Genomic DNA, 19,972 nt, shown 5'->3' with positions numbered 1-19,972 from the left:
TTGATGTGTTTCTGTTGAGAAATCATTTGCTAATCTAATGGGAGCACCCTTGTATGTACCATTCTGTCTCTCTCTTGCAGCCTTTAAGATTCTTTCATTATGATTGTTTTGGCAGCACATATACTAAAATTGGAATGATACAGAGATGATTAGGATGGCCCCTGCACAAGGATGACATGCAAATTTGTGAAGCGTTCCATAAATTTTTTAATATCGTGAATATATTTCTCTTCAGTGCCTTGTGTGTTGTACATGGTTGTGTTGTATTCTGTGCCTTTAAATTAACACAGGAGAGAGAGAAGTACATATCCAGTCATCTGGAGAACAGAGACCATGGGGAGACAAAGAAACAGCCCGCATATGAAAGAAAAGCAGGCATCACCAGAAAAGGAAGTAAATGAAATGAAGACAAGCAACCTGTCAGAGAAAGAATTCAGAGAAATAGTCATAAGGTGGCTTAAAAAAAAAGGAAGAAAAATTCGACAATATGAGTAAGAACCAAGAGGAAATGAAGAAGAACCAAGAAGAAATGAAAAATGACACCGCTGCTGTAAAGAACTAAATAGAAAGCATCAAGAGTAGACTAGAAGAAGAAGAGGACAGCATCAATAAGGTAGAAGACAAGGTGGGAAAAAATAATCAAGTAGAGTAGCTTCTAGAAAAAAAAATTAAAAAGCAGGAGAAGAGCCTAAGGGAAATTTGGGACAACACGAAAAAACAAACAAAAAACAACATACGCAAAATAGGGTTCCAGAAGGAGAGGAAACTGAGCAAGGAATAAAAAATCTGTTTGAAGAAATAATGACAGAAAACTTTCCTGATATAGGGAAGAAAAACTCACACAAATCAAAGAAGCTTACAAAGCCCCAAGCAAAATGAACCCCAAAACACTGATACAAAGGCACATTATAATTAAATTGGCAAACACCAATGACAAAGTAAGAATCTTAAAAGTGGCCCGAGAGAGACAGAAAGTTACCTACAAAGGAACCCCTATCAGAATAGCAACTGGTTTCTCAACAGAAACTCATCAGACCAGAAGGGAATGCAAATGAAATATACAAAGTCATGCAAAGGAAGGGTCTGAATCCAAGAATACTGTACACAGCAAGGCTATCAATCAAAATTGAAGATGAAATCAGGAGCTTCAAAGACAAAAAAGGACTAACGGAATTTATCACCACTAAACCAGCAATGCAAGAAATGCTAAAGGGTCTGCTGTAAAAATAAAGAAATAGGAAGCGAAGAGGGAACACAGGGGTAAAGAATAAAAATAGCGACAAATAAGTACTTATCAATAATAACTTTAAATGTAAATGGATTAAATGCCCCAATCAAAAGACATAGGGTAATGGATTGGATAAGAAAACAAGGCCCATATATCTGCTGTCTACAAGATACCTACCTCAGAAAAAAAGACGCACACAGACTGAGGGTGAAGAGATGGAAAAAGGATTTTCAGGCAAATGGAAATTTAAAAAAAAAAAGCTGGTGTAGCAATACATATATCTGACAAATGAGATCTCAAAGTGAAGGACATAACAAGAGATAAGGTAAGCCACTTCATAATACTAAAGGGAGCAATCCAACAAGAAGAAATAACTCTGGTAAACATATATGCACCCAATATAGGAGCACCCAAATACATAAAAAAAATCCTGGAGGATATCAAAGGAGAGATTGACAGCAATACACTCATAGAAGGAGATTTTATACCCCACTATCACCATTGGAAAAATCCTCTAAAAAAATCAGCAAAGAAACATCAATCCTAAATGACTCACTAGACCAGATGGAATTAACTGACATCTTCAGAACATTTCACCCCAAAGCCACAGAATATACATTCTTCTCAAGTGCACATGGGTCATTTTCAAAGATAGTCCATATGTTGGGTCATAGGCAAAGTCTCTTCAAATTCAGGAAGATAGAAATCATATCAAACATCTTCTCAGATCACAGTGGCATAAAACTGGAAATAAACTACAATAAGAATAATTCAAAAATAATAAAAAACATGGAGACTAAACAGCATGCAATTAAACAATAACTGGGTTACCAGAGAGATCAAATAAGAAATAAAAAACATCATGGCAACAAATGACAATGAAATACAACAAACCAAAATCTATGGGACACAGTGAAAGCAGTCTTGAGAGGGAAGTTCATAGCCATACAAGCCTACTGCAAAAAAACAAGAAACAATGGTAATAAATTACCTAACCCTACAACACAAAGAGTTAGAAAGAGAGCAACAAGAAAATCCAAGTGTAAGTAGAAGGAAGGCAATAATAAAGATCAGAGCAGAGATAAACTACATAGAGACCAAAGAAACAATACAAAAGATCAACAAAACCAAGAGCTGGTTCTTTGAAAGGATAAACAAGATTGGTGAACCTCTAGCCAGGCTCACCAAGAAGCAGAGAGAGGACTCAAATAAACAAAATCAGAAATGAAAGAGGAGAAATAACAACAGACCCCACAGAAATACAATGGATTGTTAAAAAGTACTATGAACAACTTTATTCCAACAAACTGGACAACCTGGAGGAAATGGACATATTCCTAGAAAAATATAACCTTCCAAAACTCAATCTGGAAAAATCTAAACAGCTCAATAGGCCAGGAACTATGGAAGAAATTTAAGCAGTCATCAAAAATCTTCCAACAAACAAAAGCCCGGGACCAGATGGCTTCACAGGGGAGTTTTACCAAACATTCAAGAAAGAATTAAACCTATCCTCCTCTGACTATTCCAAAAAATTCAAGAGGAAGGAACACTTCCAAGCTCCTTCTATGAAGCCAGCTTTACCCTAATACCAAAACCAGATAAAGACAACACAGTGAAAGAGAATTATAAGCCAATATCCCTCATGAACATAGACGCTAAAATCCTCAACAAAATTCTCGCAAATCAGATCCAGCAGTACATCAGAAAGATCATACACCATGACCAAGTAGGATTTATCCCAGGAATGCAAGGATGGTACAATATCCACAAATCAATAAATGTGATACATCATATAAACAAATTGAGAGACAAAAATCACATAGTCATATCAATTGATGCAGAAAAAGCATTTGACAAAATCCAACACCCTTTCTTGATAAAAAACGCTCAGCCATGTCGGAATAGAAGGATCATACCTCAACATAATAAAAGCTATATATGATAAACCCACAGCTAACATCATACTTAATGGGCAAAAACTAAAACCATTTCCCCTAAGAACAGGAACAAGATAGGATGCCCACTCTCATACTCCTGTTCGACATAGTACTGGAAGTATTAGCCATTGCAATTAGACAAGAGGAAGAAATAAATGGCATCCTAATTGGAAAAGAAGAAATAAAGCTGTCCTTATTTTCAGATGACATGATATTGTACATAAAAAAAAAACCTGAAAGACTCCATCAAAAAATGAATAGACTTGATAAATGAATTCAGTAATGTAGCAGAATACATAATTAACGCAAAGAAATCTATGGCATTTCTATACACCAATAGTGAACTTACAGAAAGAGAGACTAAAAAAGCAATCCCATTTACTATTGCAACAAAAAAATTAAGATACCTAGGAATAAACTTAACTAAGGAGGTAAAAGACCTATATGCGGAAAACTACAGGACACTGAAAGAAGAGATAGAGGACAACATAACAGATGGAAGAACATACGATGTTCATGGATTGGTAGAATCAACATCATCAAAATGTCCATACCACCCAAAGCAATCTATAGATTCAATGCACTCCCCATTAAAATACAAATGCATATTTCACAGACCTAGAAAGAACTCTCCAAAAATTCATCTGGGATTAAAAAAAGACCCCAAATAGCCACAGCAATCCTGAGAAAGAAGAACAAAGTAGGTGGGATCTCAATGCCAGATTTCAAGCTGTATTACAAAGCCACTGTTCTCAAAACACCCTGGTACTGGCACAAGAACAAACATATGGACCAAAGGAATGGAATAGAGAATCCAGATATCGACCAAAACCACTATGCTCAATTAATATTTGAAAAAGGAGGCATGAGCATACAATGAAGTCAAGACAGACTCTTCAACAAATGTTGTTGGGAAAATTGAACAGATACAAGCAAAAAAATGAAAATAGACCACCAACTTACACCATACATAAAAAATAAACTCAAAATGGATACAGGACTTAAACATAAGATGAGAAACAATAAAAATACTAGAGGAGTCCACAGGCAGCAAAATCTCAGACATATGCCAAAAGAACTTCTTCACTGATACTGCTCCTAGGGCAAAGGAAGCTAAAGAGAAAATAAACAAATGGGACTACATCAAAATAAAAAGCTTTTTCACAGCAAAAGAAAGTATCAACAAAACAACAAGAAAGCCCACTGTATGGGAGAACATATTTGCAAATGTTATCACTGATAAAGGTTTAATCTCCCACATCTACAAGCAACTTATACAACTTAATAAAAGGAAGATAAATGATCGAATAAAAAATGGGCAACGGACCTAAATAGAATCTTTTTGAAATAAGACAGAAGGGGAAGAAACCAAGATGTAGGCATATGTAAACACCTAAACTGCTGCCTCACACAACAATTTCAAAACTACAACTAGAAGGAAAGAGAAAAGAGAATTGATACGTGCGCAAGCACTGAAAAGCTGAGACACAGAGGTGTGCGATTCAGGCTGCCATTGGGTGTCTGGATACACTGCTTCTTTCAACCAGAAGGGAGACTAGCTCCCGATTACTCTGAAATCCAGTTTCTGCAGAGATGCTGGGGACCCAAACTCCTATGGGGAGAAGCTGGACTGTGTGCCATCGGGTCGGAAAGTGAGGGTGACTTTCTTGCAGAGGTGACCCAGCTATCATTGTTAACTGCGCTGGGGCATGGGACGTGGGGACTTGGAAACGTGGAAATGGAGAGATGGCTGACTGGCAGCCATTGATGTTTGCAACGCCCTAGTGACTCCCTGAGACCCCGCGCCGCATAATCTACAGACCCACCCAAGTTCCGAGCAGTGGCCTGACCCATCACAGTTTAACCAAACAAATTGCAGCTTTGGTCAGACATCTCCAAAACCTCCAAACTCCAAGCAAAGAAGAGAAAACTGCAGTTCGTGCTGTAGCTCCTGTTGGGTGGCCTCAGACAGTGGCTGACCTGCTCCCCATTGGAGATCCAGAAGCTAGTGTATCTAGTTGTCAGTGTGAGACGACACTAGATTTGAACTACTCACATCCATAAGTGACTCATTCAAGAGGCAGACTCAGTGACCACCAAAGCCCCACTGAAGCAAGTCCTGCCCCATAAGCATGTCTCCAGTGCAGCAGTTCTTCCATTATAGACACTGCTGGTCCTCACAGCCAATTGACCTGGAGGTCAATTCCTCCCAGTGATACCAACAACAATAAAGACTTAACTACAACAAGGCTGTACATACAGTCCACAAATGGGTGCACCAAGAGTGTCCACCTCAGGTAACTGGGAGGCCAACCCACTGGCCCATATAGGACACCCAGCACACAAAGCCACCCTACCAACTCAGGGAAGCAGCGAAAATGTGGAGACAAAGAAACAAATCCCAAATGAAAGAAATGGAGAAAAACAAATGACTGGATATAGAGTTCAAAACCATGGTTATAAGGTTTTTCAAGAATTTCCTAGAAAAGGACGATAAATTCAACAAGACCCTCGAGTATATGAAAAAGGACCAACTAGAAATGAAACACACTGACTGAAATAAAAAATATTATACAGAGACCCAACAGAAGACTAGAGGAACGCAAGAATCAAGTCAAAGTTTTGAAATACAAAGAAGCAAAAAACACCCAACCAGGAAAGCAAAAGAAAAAAGAATCCAAAAATTTGAAGATAGTATAAGCCTCTGGGACAACTTCAAGCGTACTGACATCAGAATTATGGGGGTACCAGAAGAAGAGAGAGAGCAAGATACAGAAAACCTATTTGAAGAAATAATTACTGAAAACTTCCCCCACCTGGTAAAAGAAATAGAATTACAAGTCCAGGAAGTGCACAGAACCCCAAACAAAAGGAACCCAAATAGGACCACACCAAGACACAACACAATTACAATGCCAAGAGCAAAAGACAAAGAGAGAATATTAAAAGCAGCAAGAGAAAAACAGTTAATTACCTTTAAACGTATTTTATTGATTTTTTACAGAGAGGAAGGGAGAAAGATAGAGTTAGAAACATGGATGAGAGAGAAACATCAATCAGCTGCCTCCTGCACGCCCCCCACTGGGGATGTGCCGGCAACCAAGGTACGTGCCCTTGACCGGAATCGAACCTGGGATTGTTCGGTCCGCAGAGTGATGCTCTATCCACTGAGCCAAACTGGTTTCGGCGAAAGAGAGAATATTAAAAGCAGCAAGAGAAAGACACTTAATTACCTACAAGGGAGCTCCCATACGATTGTCAGGTGATTTCTCAACAGAAACTATGCAGGCCAGACGGGAGTGGCAAAAAATATTCAAAGTGATGAATAGCAAAAACCTACAAACAAGATTACTCTACCCTGCAAAGTTATCATTCAGAATTGAAGGTCAGCTAAAGAGCTTCACAGACACTAAAACGCTAAAGGAGTTCATCACCTCCAAACCAGGATTATATGAAATACTGAAAGGTATTCTTTAAGAAGAGGAAGAAGAAGAAAAATATAAAGATAAAAATTATGAACAACAAATACATATCTATCAACAAGTGAATCTAAAAATCAAATGAATTAAAAATCTGAGGAACATAATAAACTGGTGAATATAATAGAATCAGGGGCATATAATGGAAGTGGATTGATAATTCTCAGGGGGAAAAGGGGGTGGGGGCTACGGAAAGAGTCTGGACAAAAATCGTACACCTATGGATGAGGACAGTTGTGGGGAGGTAAGGGCAGAGATGGGGTGGGAACCGTGTGGAGGGGAGCTATGGGGGGGAAAAGGAGAAACAATTGTAATAATCTGAATAATAAAGATTTATTAAATAAATAAATAAAGAGACTTGCCCACTTGAAAAAAAAAAGAAGACACAAGGAAGGCCATTTAGACACATGAAAACATGCTCAAAGTCACTCATTATCTGAGAGATGCAAATCAAAACGACAATGTGGTACCATCTCACACCTGGCAGAATGGCTATCATCAACAAATCAACAAATGACAAGTACTGGTGAGGATGCAGAGTAAAAGGAACACTCGTGCACTGCTGGTGGGAATGCAGACTACTGCAGCCACTGTGGAGAACAGTATGGAGTTTCCTCAAAAAACTAAAAATGGAACTCCCATTTGACCCAGTAATCCCACTCCTAGGAATATATCCTTAGAAACTAGAAACACCAATCAGAAAGGATATATGCACCCCTATGTTCATAGCAGCACAATTTACAATAGCTAAGATTTGGAAACAGCCTAGGTGCCCGTCAACAGATGACTGGATCAGAAAACTATGGTACATCTACACAATGGAATACTATGCTGCCATAAAAAAGAAGGAATTCTTACCATTTGCGCAACCTGGATGCAACTGGAGAGCATTATGCTAAGTGAAATAAGCCAGCCAATGAAAGAAAAATACCACATGATCTCACTCATTTGTGGATAATAAAGAACATTATAAACTGATGGACAAAAAGATAGATACAGAGGCAGTAAAGCATCAAACAGATTGTCAAATTACAGCAGGAAAGGAAGGGAGAGGTGGGGGAGATAAGAGATCAACCAAAGGACTTGTATATGCATGCATATAAGCCTAACCAATGGATGCAAAACACTGGGGAGTGAGGGCATGTATGGGAGTGGGGAGGGCAATGGTTAGATATGTACACATATAATCCTACATTATAATAGAGAAACATGCAAATTGACCGCACCTCCGCTATGCCCATGATTGGGCCTGCGAGAGGCTGGGGGCGGGACTCCGGGTGGCCTATCTGGCCATTGAGAAAACCAAGATGGCGGCGCCAAATCCTCTTAGTTCCGGGGGTCCCGGGAGCGATGGCAACCCTAGAGGGGCGTGGCCGGGCCAGCCAGCCGCTCCTGGGGGTCCCGGGGGCTAAGGCCACCCCGGAGCCGGGGGCGGATTGTGACCCGGGGGGGCGTGGCCGGGCCCAGCCAGGCGCCTCCCGGGGGTCCCGGGGCCCATCGCGACCCGGGGGGGCGTGGCCGGGCCCAGCCCGGCGCCTCCCGGGGGTCCAGGGCGGATCGCGACCCGGGGGGGCGTGGCCGGACCCAGGCAGGCGCCTCCCAGGGGTCCAGGGCTGGATCACGACCCGGGGGGGCGTGGCCGGGCCCAGCCAGGCGCCTCCCGGGGGTCCCTGGGCGGATCGCGACCCAGGGGGGTTATGGCCGGGCCCAACCAGGTGCCTCCCGGGGGTCCTGGGGCAGATCGCGACCCAGGGGGGTTGTGGCCAGACCCAGCCAGGCACCTCCCGGGGGTCCCGGGGCCCATCGCGACGGGGGGGGCGTGGCCGGGCCCAGCCAGCCACTCCCAGGGCGGGGTCCCCGGGCAATCGCCACCCTGGCCTAAATGGCTGGTGCTGAGAGGGATCAATGGGGCCAGTGGAAGGAGCAGGAGGTAGTTGACCACCGAGGCCATCTGCAGCAGCCGGATGCAGAGCTGGGGTCCACGTTCTCCAGGTTGGCCTCCGTGGGGCCCGTGTTGCACCCATAGTAGCCGAGTGGGCATGCTGGCATAGTAGCCCCAGCATGAGGCCAGCTTCCCAAGCCAGGCTGCGGAGGGAGGGAGGGCCTCTGGGCTGGGAGCACTACCCCACCCCAGAGGACAGGGCACAGGGAGGGAGCAGCAGAGAGCTACTAGAGGTGGTGGGTGTGGTGGCCTGGCTTCCAAGAGGCTAGCTTCAGCTGCTGTGGCCTGCGCTGAGGTGGCTGGTGGTGGGGGCAACTGCGGGGGCGCATCCGAGGCTGGGGCACTGGGAGACGTGGGACTGCAGTCCAGAAAGCGAGGCTCCGGAGGATGTGGTCACCGACCCCCAGCATTGAAGCCGCCTCCTACAAGATGTATCCTAGCCTAGGTGTGTGGGAAGCAGGTTCAGGAACCTCTCCCTTTGCGGCGCCAGAGCCCAGGCCTGCCAGCGCCCCAGAGGATTCCCCCGCCAGGATCGGGGGCTTGACCAGTCTCTAAACCAGGGTGGCCATTAGCCCAGGCCTGCCAGCACCCCAGAGGAGACTCCCACCAGGATCGGGGGGTGACCGGCCTCCAAACCGCCAGTGACCCTAACCCAGGCCTGCCAGCGCCCCAGAGGAAATCCCCACCAGGATCAGGGGCGTGACCAGCCTCTAAACCTCCTGCAGCCCTAGCCCAGGCCTGCCAGCACCCCAGAGGAGACCCCTGCCAGGATTGGGGTCATGGCCAGCCTTCAAACTGTGGCGGCCCCTAGCCCAAGGAGGCCTCCTGGCCGAGGACGCCTGAGTCTGTTCTTGACCTAGGGCCGGGCTCTCCCCGCAAGGGACTCAGAAGCCACCAGAGTCTAACTGCCAGTCTCTGGGAGTGCATCCACTGTCCACCAAAAAGTAGGGCCATCAAACCATTCAGTCTCAGTACAGGCACAGGTCTGTGGCTGACGGGGTGGAGGCCAGACCAAAACAAAACAGCAGAAACACCCTGCCCACCTGGGCGGGTACTGCTGTAATCCACGTGGCCTGGGCAGTGTAGAAAGCGCTATCTTCTCCCAGGTCCTGTGCTGGCACCGCCGCCTCGCTCGCCCTCAAGCCCCCCTGAGTCCTGACAGCAAAGTGTGTGGGGCATTGTGCAGGAGTTGTGCCGTTCTGGGTGCTTTTGCCCAAAGACACACTTTGGGATGAATTCAGAGCCACATCTCATTTCCCATGAGACTGGAAGAACCATGTAAAAGGATTTTGACAAAAACTTTCCACATCTCTGTTTATTCTTTTGAATCCATAAAACAACCTTAAAAAAAGCATCCGGGCCACCTAAGAAAGAATGCACTTTCTGGCCAGAGCACGCAGGATTCTTTTGCCCAACAGGTTAAAGGGAGCAGAGCTGGCACAGTGGGAATGGCCCTGGTGCCCTATGAGGAGACCGGGGGAATGGGGTTGCCGAAATTCCATAAGCCTCTTGCCACCTTCTCCTTTGCAAACCACACCATCCAGATCCACCAGGACTGGAGGCAACTGGGAGTCACAGCCGTGATTTGGGACATGGTGAGCAAATCTTGAGGGGCCTCTGAAAACATCTGCAATTGATTATAAGACTGGTCTTTATTTAAAAAGAAATAAAAGAACAGCTTTGTTGAGATATAACCCATATACTGTACATGTCACCTAAAGTGTACAATGAACTGGTTTTTTAAAGTAAATTCAGAGTGGTACAACCATCACCATGCTCAATTTTTAAATATCTTCATGACCCATCCCCTCCAAAAAAAAACTTCTACCCATTGGAATCACTTTCCTGATCATCTTCCCCAAAATAGATTGCACTTTAAAGGTGGGTAAAGGAAAGTTGAGGGAAGTTAAAACACTGCACAAAGGATATTGTAAGATGACAAAGCCCAAAGTGAAGATCATGTGTTTTCTTTAAAATATACATATATTTTTAAAATTTCAGAAAGGGAGAGGGAGAGAGAGATAGAAACATCAATGATAAGAATCACTGATCAGCCGAAACCGGTTTGGCTCAGTGGATAGAGCGTCGGTCTGCGGACTGGAAGGTCCCAGGTTCAATTCCGGTTAAGGGCATGTACATTGGTTGCTGGCACATATCCCGGTGGGGGGTGTGCAGGAAGCAGCTGGTCGATGTTTCTCTCTCATCAATGTTTCTAGCTCTCTATCCCTCTCCCTTCCTCTCTGTGAAAAATCAATAAAATATATTAAAAAAAAAGAATCACTGATCAGCTGCCGCCCACAGGCCCCCTACTGGGGATTGAGCCCAAAACCCAGGCATGTGTGCCCCTGATCAGAATCAAACCTGGACTCTTCAGTCCACAGGCCGATACTCTCTCCATTAAGCCAAACTGACCAGGGCCATGTGTTTTCTTCAAGTTCTGCGTGGTTGTAATTGTCCCCAAATCTATACTAATAAAAGGGTAATATGCTAATTAGAGTGGTTGTCTTCCGGACATCTTTCCAGACAAAGCCGCAGTGGCTACAAAGGCCAAGGCTCAGGCAGCTATAACCAGCTGCAGTGGCAGCAGCATTGGGGTTATGGGGGTGGTGCCTCCAGAGGGAGGCCAGACGGGGGGCCAAGGCACAGGCAGTTTGGGGTGATCAGGCTGATAGGGGAGGGCAAGGTAGGGGCAATCAGGCTGGCAGGAGATCAAGGTAGGGGCGAGCAGGCAGGCAGGCAGTGGGGTTAGGGACAATCAGGCAGGCAGGCAGGTGAGTGGTTAGGAGCCAGCGGTTCCGGATTGTGAGAGGGATGTCCTACTGCTGGAAGTTGGACATCCCCTGAGGGGTCCCAGATTGAAGAGGGTGCAGATTGGGCTGAGGGGAACACCCCCCCCCACCCCCCCTACCCCCAGTGCACGAATTTCGTGCACCGGGCCTCTAGTTGTAATTATAATGTGTCTTGGTGTGGGTCTTTTTGGGTTCATCTTGTTTGGGACTCTCTGTGCTTGTGTGACTTTTTTTCCCGACATCAGGGAAATTATATGACATTATTTCTTCAAATAGGTTTTCTGAAACTTGTTCTCCTTCCTGTTGTTCTGGCACACCTATTATTTGTATGTTGCTTCGTTTCATGTTTTCCAATATCTCCTTTAGGCTCTCCTCCTGTCTTTGAATTTTTTCTCCAATTGCAGTTCAGTTTTGGTGTGTTTTGCTTCCCTGTCTTCTAATTCGCTAATTCGGTCTTCCGCTTCTCCTAGTCTACTGTTGAAACTTTCGATGATGTTTCTTTTTTTTTTAAATTTCTTTATTGATTAAGGTGTCACATATTTGTCCTCATCCCCCCATTCCCATCTACACACCCCTCCCCACGGATGCCCCAACCCCCTGTTGAACTTAGCCATTGGTAAGGCTCATATGCATGCACACAAGTCCTTTGGTTGATCTCTCCCCCCTCCCCCCACCCTACCCTATCCTCCTTCTGAGGCCCGATAGTCCGATCAATGCCTCCTTGTTTCTGGTTCTGTTCTTGTTCATCAGTCTATGTTGTTCATCATTTCCCCTCGATGAGCGAGATCATGTGTCACTAGAGATATACTTATAAGAACTGAATGTGAGACGAACAATAATAGTTATGCTGACAGGCAAATGAATCTGTCTGTAATGAGTTTCTTTCTGGACCAACAGTTCTTTTGAGACCCAATTTCAATGTCCACCAGTTCCTTATGTGTACATGTCGGCACTGACCCCTCAGCTCTGGATGGTGGACAAATGGTGGTAACGGAGGTCCGACTCCCTCTGGTTTGGTCTCGACCGGACCCAGGGGCACGTCTTCACCCGGACTCAGGGGCATGTGGCCTCACCCGGACCCAGGGGGCGCGTGGCCTCACCTGGACTCAGGTGCGTGCGGCCTCACCCGGACCCGGGACCCAGCCTCACCCAGATTCAGGGGCACACGGCCTCACCCGGACCCGGGATCCAGCTTCACCCGGACCCAGGGGTGTGAGGCCTCATACTGACCCACGGCGCGTGGCCTCTCCCAGACCCAGGGGCACGTGGCCTTACCCGGACCTAGGTGCACACGGCCTCCCCCAGACCCGGGACCCAGCCTCACCCGGATCCAGGGACACACGGCCTCACCCGGACCCGGGATCTAGCTTCACCCGGACCCAGGGGCGCGTGGCCTCACCCGGACCCAGGGGCGCGTGGCCTCACCCGGACCCAGGGGCACGTGGCCTCTCCTAGACCCAGGGTCGCGTGGCCTCACTGGGATCCAGGGGCACACGGCCTCACCTGGACCCGGGACCCAGCCTCACCCGGATCCAGGGGCACACGGCCTCACCCGGACCCAGGATTCAGCTTCACCCAGACCCAGGGGCGCGTGGCCTCACCCAGATCCGTGGCGCGTGGCCTCACACGGACCCAGGGGCGCGTGGCCTCTCCTAGACCCAGGGTCGCGTGGCCTCACCAGGATCCAGGGGCACACGGCCTCACCCGGACCCGGGATCCAGCTTTGTCCGGACCCAGGGGCGCGTGGCCTCCCCCGGACCCAGGGGTGAGTGGCCTCTCCCAGACCCAGGGGTGCTAGGCCTCACCCGGAACTAGTTGCGCGCGGCCGCACCCGGACCCAGGACCCAGCCTCACCCGGATCCAGGGGCACATGGCCTCACCCGGACCCGGGATCCAGCTTCACCCAGACCCAGGGGCGCGTAGCCTCACCCAGACCCAGGGGCGCGTGGCCTCACCCGGGCCCAGGACCCAGCCTCACCCGGATCCAGGGGCACACGGCCTCACCCGGACCCGGGATCCAGCTTCACCCAGACCGAGGGGCGCGTGGCCTCACCTGGACCCAGGGGCGTGTGGCCTCACCTGGGCCGAGGACCCAGCCTCACCCGGATCCAGGGGCACGGCCTCACCTGGACCCGGGATCCGGCTTCACCCGGACCCAGAGGCGCGTGGCCTCACCCGGACCCAGGGGCTTGTGGCCTCACCCGGATCCAGGGGCACACGGCCTCACCCAGACCCAGGGGCGCATGATGTTTCTTATTGCAGCTATATCACTCTTCATTTCTTCTTGATTCTTACATAAGTTGTTGATTTTTTTCATCTATCTGGTTTATGAACCGAATGGCCCTTTTTCTGAATTCTTTTTCTGACATATTGCATGCCTCTTTTTCACTTAGCTGCTTTTCTGGCGATTCCTCCATTTCTTTCCTTTGGGGGTATCTTTGTCTACCCATTTTTGGTCTTACCAACTGATCTAGATATCGAGTCGTGCAGGGGATGCTCCTTGGGTGGCAGTGGCTTTTCAGGCTGTGTTTGCTCCTCGCGCGGTTGCGGCAGTGACTGCTCCTCAGTTAGCAGCAGCTCCTCTGGTGGGTGCTGTTCGCAGTAGTGGTGTCTCCTCTGGCTGGTGGGGGAGGCTGTTTGCACAGCTGCTGTTTCTTGGACGGGGGTAGGCTGATCACGAGGCTGCTGCTCTTCAGATGGGGGCAGGCTTTGTGTGGCTGCTGCTCCTTGGACGGGGGAGGACTGCTCATGTGGCTGCTGCTCCTTGGATCAGGGCTGGCTGCACGCTGCTGCTGTTCCTCAGATGGAGCAGTCTGCTCATGAGGCTGCCACTTCTTGGACAGGGGCAGGTTGCTTGCTGGGCTTCTGCTCCTTGTATGGGTGCAGGCTCCTCACACAGCTTTTTCTCCTTGGATGGGGGATGGGCTGTTTGTGTGGCTGCTGCTCCTTAGGTGGGAGTGAGCTGCATGTGCGGCTGCTGCTCCTGGATTGGGACGGGCCACTCACCCAGCTGCTGCTCGTCAGACAGGTGCAGGCTGCATGTGGCTACTGCTCCTCAGAACAGTGCAGGCTAAGCAGGATTACTGCTCCTCAGACGTGGGCGGTCTGCTCATGTGGCTGCTGCTCCTCAGGTGGGAGTGAGTGGCACGTGTGGCTGCTGCTCCTCAGACTGGGGCAGTCTGCTCATGCGGCTGCTGCTTCTCAGATGGGGGCGGGCTGCGTGGGGCTGCCGCTCCTCAATTGTGGGAAGGCTGTTCTTGTGGCTGCTGTTCCTCAGATGGGGCAGGCTGCTCGTGTGGTTGCTGTTCCTCAGACGGGGAGCAGGCTGCTTATACAGCTGCTACTCCTTGGACAGGGGCAGGCCACATGAAGCTACTGCTCTTAGTCCTCAGGTGGGCTGCTCGTGGAGCTGCTGCTCCTTGGACAGGAGCCAGCTGCTTATGGGTCTGCTGCTCACGTGGTTGCAGTGCCCTGGACTAAAACGTTGGGCCGTTCAGAGGGGAACATGCTTCATAACTCACAGGAGCCTGTGCCTGGGGTGGCTGGATACTCATTGACCACGGGACCACAGCTGAGATAGCAGGTCCCTGGAGGGTGGCTGTAGTGTCCCAGGTGTTCTGAGGGCACCCTGGGTGGAGGTGAGGCTGGGATCCCAGTTACAGCAGCTCTCCCCTTCAAAAAGGCAAGGCCTCTGAGGAAAACTGGCCTCCTGGTACTGTTTGCAATGGTAGCAGATGCTGCCTAGTTAGGTGAGCCTGGTTAGCCTGCCCCCGAAGGTCCTGCGGGATCTAACTGTGCCTTACTCACATACACACACACAAACCCCATATGACCACACACTATTCTTTTGCTCCCTCACTCACTCATGCTCTCTCTCTCACTGTTGCCTTCTTCCTGTCTCTGTAGTTAGGTCTGGGTTGTTATTGACCTGTTCATGGATGGAGTTTCCTCTCTAGTTGTCTGATTAATGTGGCTTGATCTCTAGTTCCTGGCCAGACAGGATAAAATTCACCTCAATAAGACACAACACAAAGGGAACAAAGCACAAATATACTCACAACACCAATAACCCTGCTATAAGTAACCACCTGAGAAAAGAGAATTAGGGGAGAGAAAAGAGAGCACAAATTATATCAAAGAGAGAGAAAAGAGATAAAAGAAAAAGGAGAATATATATATATATATATATATATATATATATATATATATATATAACACCACAGAACCAATAGATAAACCAAAAAAAAAAAAAATCTAACACCAAACACCCAGCAAAGAGTGTGGGGGCAGAATCTGTAGAGGCTGAGCTTATATACAGGAAATAAGGTTAAGAATTGGATGAATATGGGGAGGTTCTCAGTTCAGTGTAGAGGAAGTAGAAAGTGGGTGGGTAGTTAAGAAGAAAGAGAACGAGAAGAAAATAATAATAACAATAAATTTACAAAAAATTGATTTTAAAAATGGTATAAAAAGTAAAAAAATAGCAAATAAAATAAAATAGAGTGATGGAAAAATAATGTGAAAAGAAATAGAAAATAAAGCAACAAATAAAAACAGGGAAGCAAAGAAAAAAGAGATTAAATTATAATAAAAATAATAAAAATAAAAATGAAAAAGTGAAGTGTCATTTCTTTGGCTGGCTTAAGATCCCAGTCTTCTGTACTGTACTGTTTCTCAGATTCCTGTTGCTGGGACTGAAGGTCTCTCTTTAGGTCAGTCCCTTTGGACTCTCAGGGACTATTTAGATTTTTTTTTTAATTCTTTGTACCATTCAGGGTGGAATCTGGGTGTGGCTGTATTGGTTGCCTGGAAACTGGAGGGAGGGGCTATCTCTTCAGGACAAAATGGCTGCCATGGTCCCGGGCTCAGGTATGACTCAGCATCAGACTCACTGCCACTTCTCCTGGACCTCCTCCTCTCCCCAGACTCCAAGAGTCAGCACCTTCTCCCTCACCTCAGCCACGGGTAAGTGTCTGTATCTGAAAGGTCCTATGAACTAGGTTCAGTGAAGAAAGGCACAGGCCACAGAGAGGGGAAAGACTGCGCCTCTGTGTGCTCCTCTCCTGCCGGTGCTGTGCGGTCTGGCCAGCCCTTCAGGCTGCCCCCTCTGGGTTCAGCCTTTTGTAACTGTGGACCTAGATCTAGAATCCCCTGTGGTCCAACAGTCCTGTGGCCCTTTTTTCCACAGTCAGATGCTGTGCCTGTCCCCAGGGACGTGGCTTGGTGCTGTGCGGATTCCCTCTGACCCTCTGGGCTCAGAGGTCTGGCAGACTCTCCTGCCCAGATCCTTGATTTTACCTTTCTACAGGGATCCTCTGCCCTTCCCGGCTGCAAACTGTCTCACCAGCTGAGTCTCTTTCGCCAATTTGGGTTGGATGTTATTCGTTTCAACTGCTCTTTCTATCTGCTCCAGGACAAGGCTTGGGACACATCCATCTACTCCACCACCATTTTTTCCCAAAGTTGATTCTTCTCTTTTGCTGCTGCATAATATTCCATGGTATAAATGTGCCACAGACTTTTTTATCCACTCATCTACTGGGCTGTTTCCAGATCTTAGTTATAGTAAATTGCCCAGCTATGAACATAGGGGTGCACACATTCTTTCTGATTGGTGTTTCAGGTCTCTTAGAATATATTCCTAGAAGTGGAATCACTGGGCATATGCCTACTTAATTTTTTGAGGAAACTCTATACTATTATCCTTAATAGCTTCACCAGTCTGCATGCCCACCAGCAATGTACTAGTGTTACTTTTTCTCTACAGCCTCACCAGCATTTGTCATATGTTGATGGTTGCCATTCTGATAAATATGAGGTGATACTTCATAGTTGTTGTAGTTTGCATCTCTCTGAGGATCAGTGACTTTGAGAATTTTTTCATATGTCTCTGGGCCATCTGTATGTCCACAATGAGGTCCCTTTTCATTGTTTTATTGCTTAAAGTATTACATATGCCTCCTTTTTCCCCAATTGACCCCTCTCCAGCCACTTGCACCTGCCAGGACAAGTCCCCACCGCCCCAGTGTCTGTGTCCATTAGTTATGTTAATATGCATGAATACCAGTCCTTCGGTTGATCTCTTACCACCCCACCCCCACCCCCAAACCTACCCTGCCTTCCCTCTGAGGTTGGACTGTCTGTTAGGTGTTTCTGTATCTCTGGATCTATTTTTGTTCATCAGTTTATGTTGTTCATTATATCCCACATATGAATGATATTTAGCTTCTCCCCCTTGCTTATTTCACTAAGCATAAGGCTCTCCAGGTCCATTCATGCTGTTGAAAATGGTAAAAGTTCTTTCTTTTTATAGCAATGTAGTATTCCATTGTGTAGATGTACCACAGGATTTTTAATCCACTCATCTGCTGATGGGCACTTAGGCTGTTTCCAAATCTTACCTATTGTAAATTGTGCTGCTATGAACATAGGGGTGCGTGTATCCCTTCTGGTTGGTGTTTCTGATTTGTTGGGATATAGTCCTAGAAGTGGGATTACTGGGTCAAATGGGAGTTCCATTTTTAACTTTTTGAGGAAACTCTATACTATTTTCCACAGTGGCTGCACCAGACTGCATTCCCACCAGCAGTGCAGGAGGGTTTCTTTTTCTCCATATCCTTGCCAGCACTTGTCTTTGTTGATTTGTTGATGATAGCCATTCTGACAAGTGTGAGATGGTACCTCATTGTCATTTTGAATTGCATCTCTCAGATGATTAGTGGCTTTGAATGTGTTTTCATATGTCTCTTGGCCTACTGAAAGTCCTCTTTTGAAAAGTGTCTATTTAGGTCCATTGCCCATTTTTTTTATTGGATTGCTTATCTTTCTTTTGTTAAATTGTATGAGTTCCCTGTAAATTTTGGAGATTAAACCCTTATCAAAAATAACATTGGCAAATATATTCTCCCATGCAGTGGGCTTTCTTGTTTTGTTGATGGTTTCTTTTGCTGTGCAGAAGCTTTTTATATTGATATAGTGCCATTTGTTTAATTTCTCCCTAGTTTACATTGTCCTAGGAGCTGTACTGGTAAAGATATTGCTACAACATATGTCTGATATTTTGCTGCCTATGGAGTCTTCTACTATTTTTATGGATTCCTGGATTACATTTAAGTTCTTTAACCATTTTGAGTTTGTTTTTGTGTATGGTGCAAGTTGGTGATCTAGTTTTGTGGGTTTTTTTGCATGTATCTAACCATATTTCACACCACCATTTATTGAAAAGACTGTCTTTACTCTTGCCTCCTTTGTGAAATATTAATTGAGCATATTGTTTTGGGTCTAATTCTGGGTTCTCTGTTCTTTTCCATTGGTCTATATGTCTGTTCTTGTGCCGGTACCAGGCAGTTTAAGAACAGTGACTTTGTAATATAGCTTGATATCTGGTATTGTGATCCCTCCAACTTTGTTCTTCTTTCTCAGGATTGCTGCAGCTATTTGGGGTCTTTTTATTCCATATGAAATTTTGGAGAGTTTGTTCTAGGTCTGTGAAATATGCAATTGGTATTTTAATGGGGAGTGCATTGAATCTATAAATTGATTTGGGTAGTATGGACATTTTAATGATGCTAATTCTACCAATCCACGAACACAGTATATTCCTCTGTTTGTTTATGTCTTCCTCTTTCTCTTTTTTTAATGTCCTGTCATTTTCCTAGTACATGTCTTTTACCTCCTTAGTTAAATTTATTCCTAGGTATCTTAATTTTTATATTGCAATGGTAAATGGGATTGCTTTTTTTTTTAGTTTCTCTTTCTGTGAATTCATTATTGGTGTATAAAAAGCCATAGATTTCTGGGTGTTAATTTTGTATCCTGCTACAATGCCAAATTCATTTATTAAGATTAGTAGTGTTTTGATGGAGTCTTTAGGGTTTTCTATGTACAATATAATTTTTTCTGCATATAATGACAGTTTTACTTGTTCTTTTTTCAATTTGGATGCCTTTTATTTCTTCTTCTTGTCTGATGGCTATGGCTAGCACTTCCAGTACTATATCGAACAGGAGCGGTGAAAGTGGGCATCTCTGTCTTATTCCTGTTCTTAGGGGAAGTGGTTTTAGTTTTTGCCCATTTAGTAAGATGTTGGATATAGTTTTGTCATACATGGCCTTTATCAGGTTGAGGTATGTTCCCTCTATTCCTACTTTGCTGAGAGTTTTTATCAAAAATGGGTGTTGGGTTTTGTCAAATGCTTTTTCTGCATCTATTGATATGATCATGTGATTTTTGTCTCTCAATTTGTTTATGTGATGTGTCACATTTATTGACTTGCAAATATTGTACCATCCTTGCATCCCCAGAATAAATCCCACTTGGTCATCGTGAATGAACTTTTTATTGTATTGCTGGACCCAATTTGCTAATATTTTGTTGAGTATTTGAGCATCTATGTTCCTCATGTATCTTGGCCTGTAATTCTCTTTCTGTGTAGTGTCATTATCTGGTTTTGGAATTAGGGTAACGCTGGCCTCATAAAAAGAGCTTAGGAGTGTTCCTTCCTCTTGGAATTTTTGAAATAGTTTGAGGAGTATAGGTGATAGTTCCTCTTTGAATGTTTGGTAAAACTCCCCTGTGAAGCCATCCAGACCCGG

The 19,972-nt window shown here is 46.0% G+C and overlaps 1 protein-coding gene and 1 non-coding gene across 2 annotated transcripts in view; both read left to right on the top strand.

Moving 5' to 3' along the window:
* Window positions 1-19,972, top strand: part of HDAC8 (histone deacetylase 8) — a 486,506-nt gene that overhangs the window by 360,563 nt on the left and 105,971 nt on the right. The window lies entirely within an intron of this gene.
* LOC129150279 (U6 spliceosomal RNA) lies at window positions 104-206 on the top strand. Its single transcript, XR_008557019.1, has one exon. It is a non-coding gene; the product is annotated as a U6 spliceosomal RNA (small nuclear RNA).

This window comes from Eptesicus fuscus, chromosome 1 (genome assembly GCF_027574615.1).
Source record: "Eptesicus fuscus isolate TK198812 chromosome 1, DD_ASM_mEF_20220401, whole genome shotgun sequence".
NCBI classification, from domain to species: Eukaryota; Metazoa; Chordata; class Mammalia; order Chiroptera; family Vespertilionidae; genus Eptesicus; species Eptesicus fuscus.
This window is presented reverse-complemented; position numbering and strand designations above follow the sequence as displayed.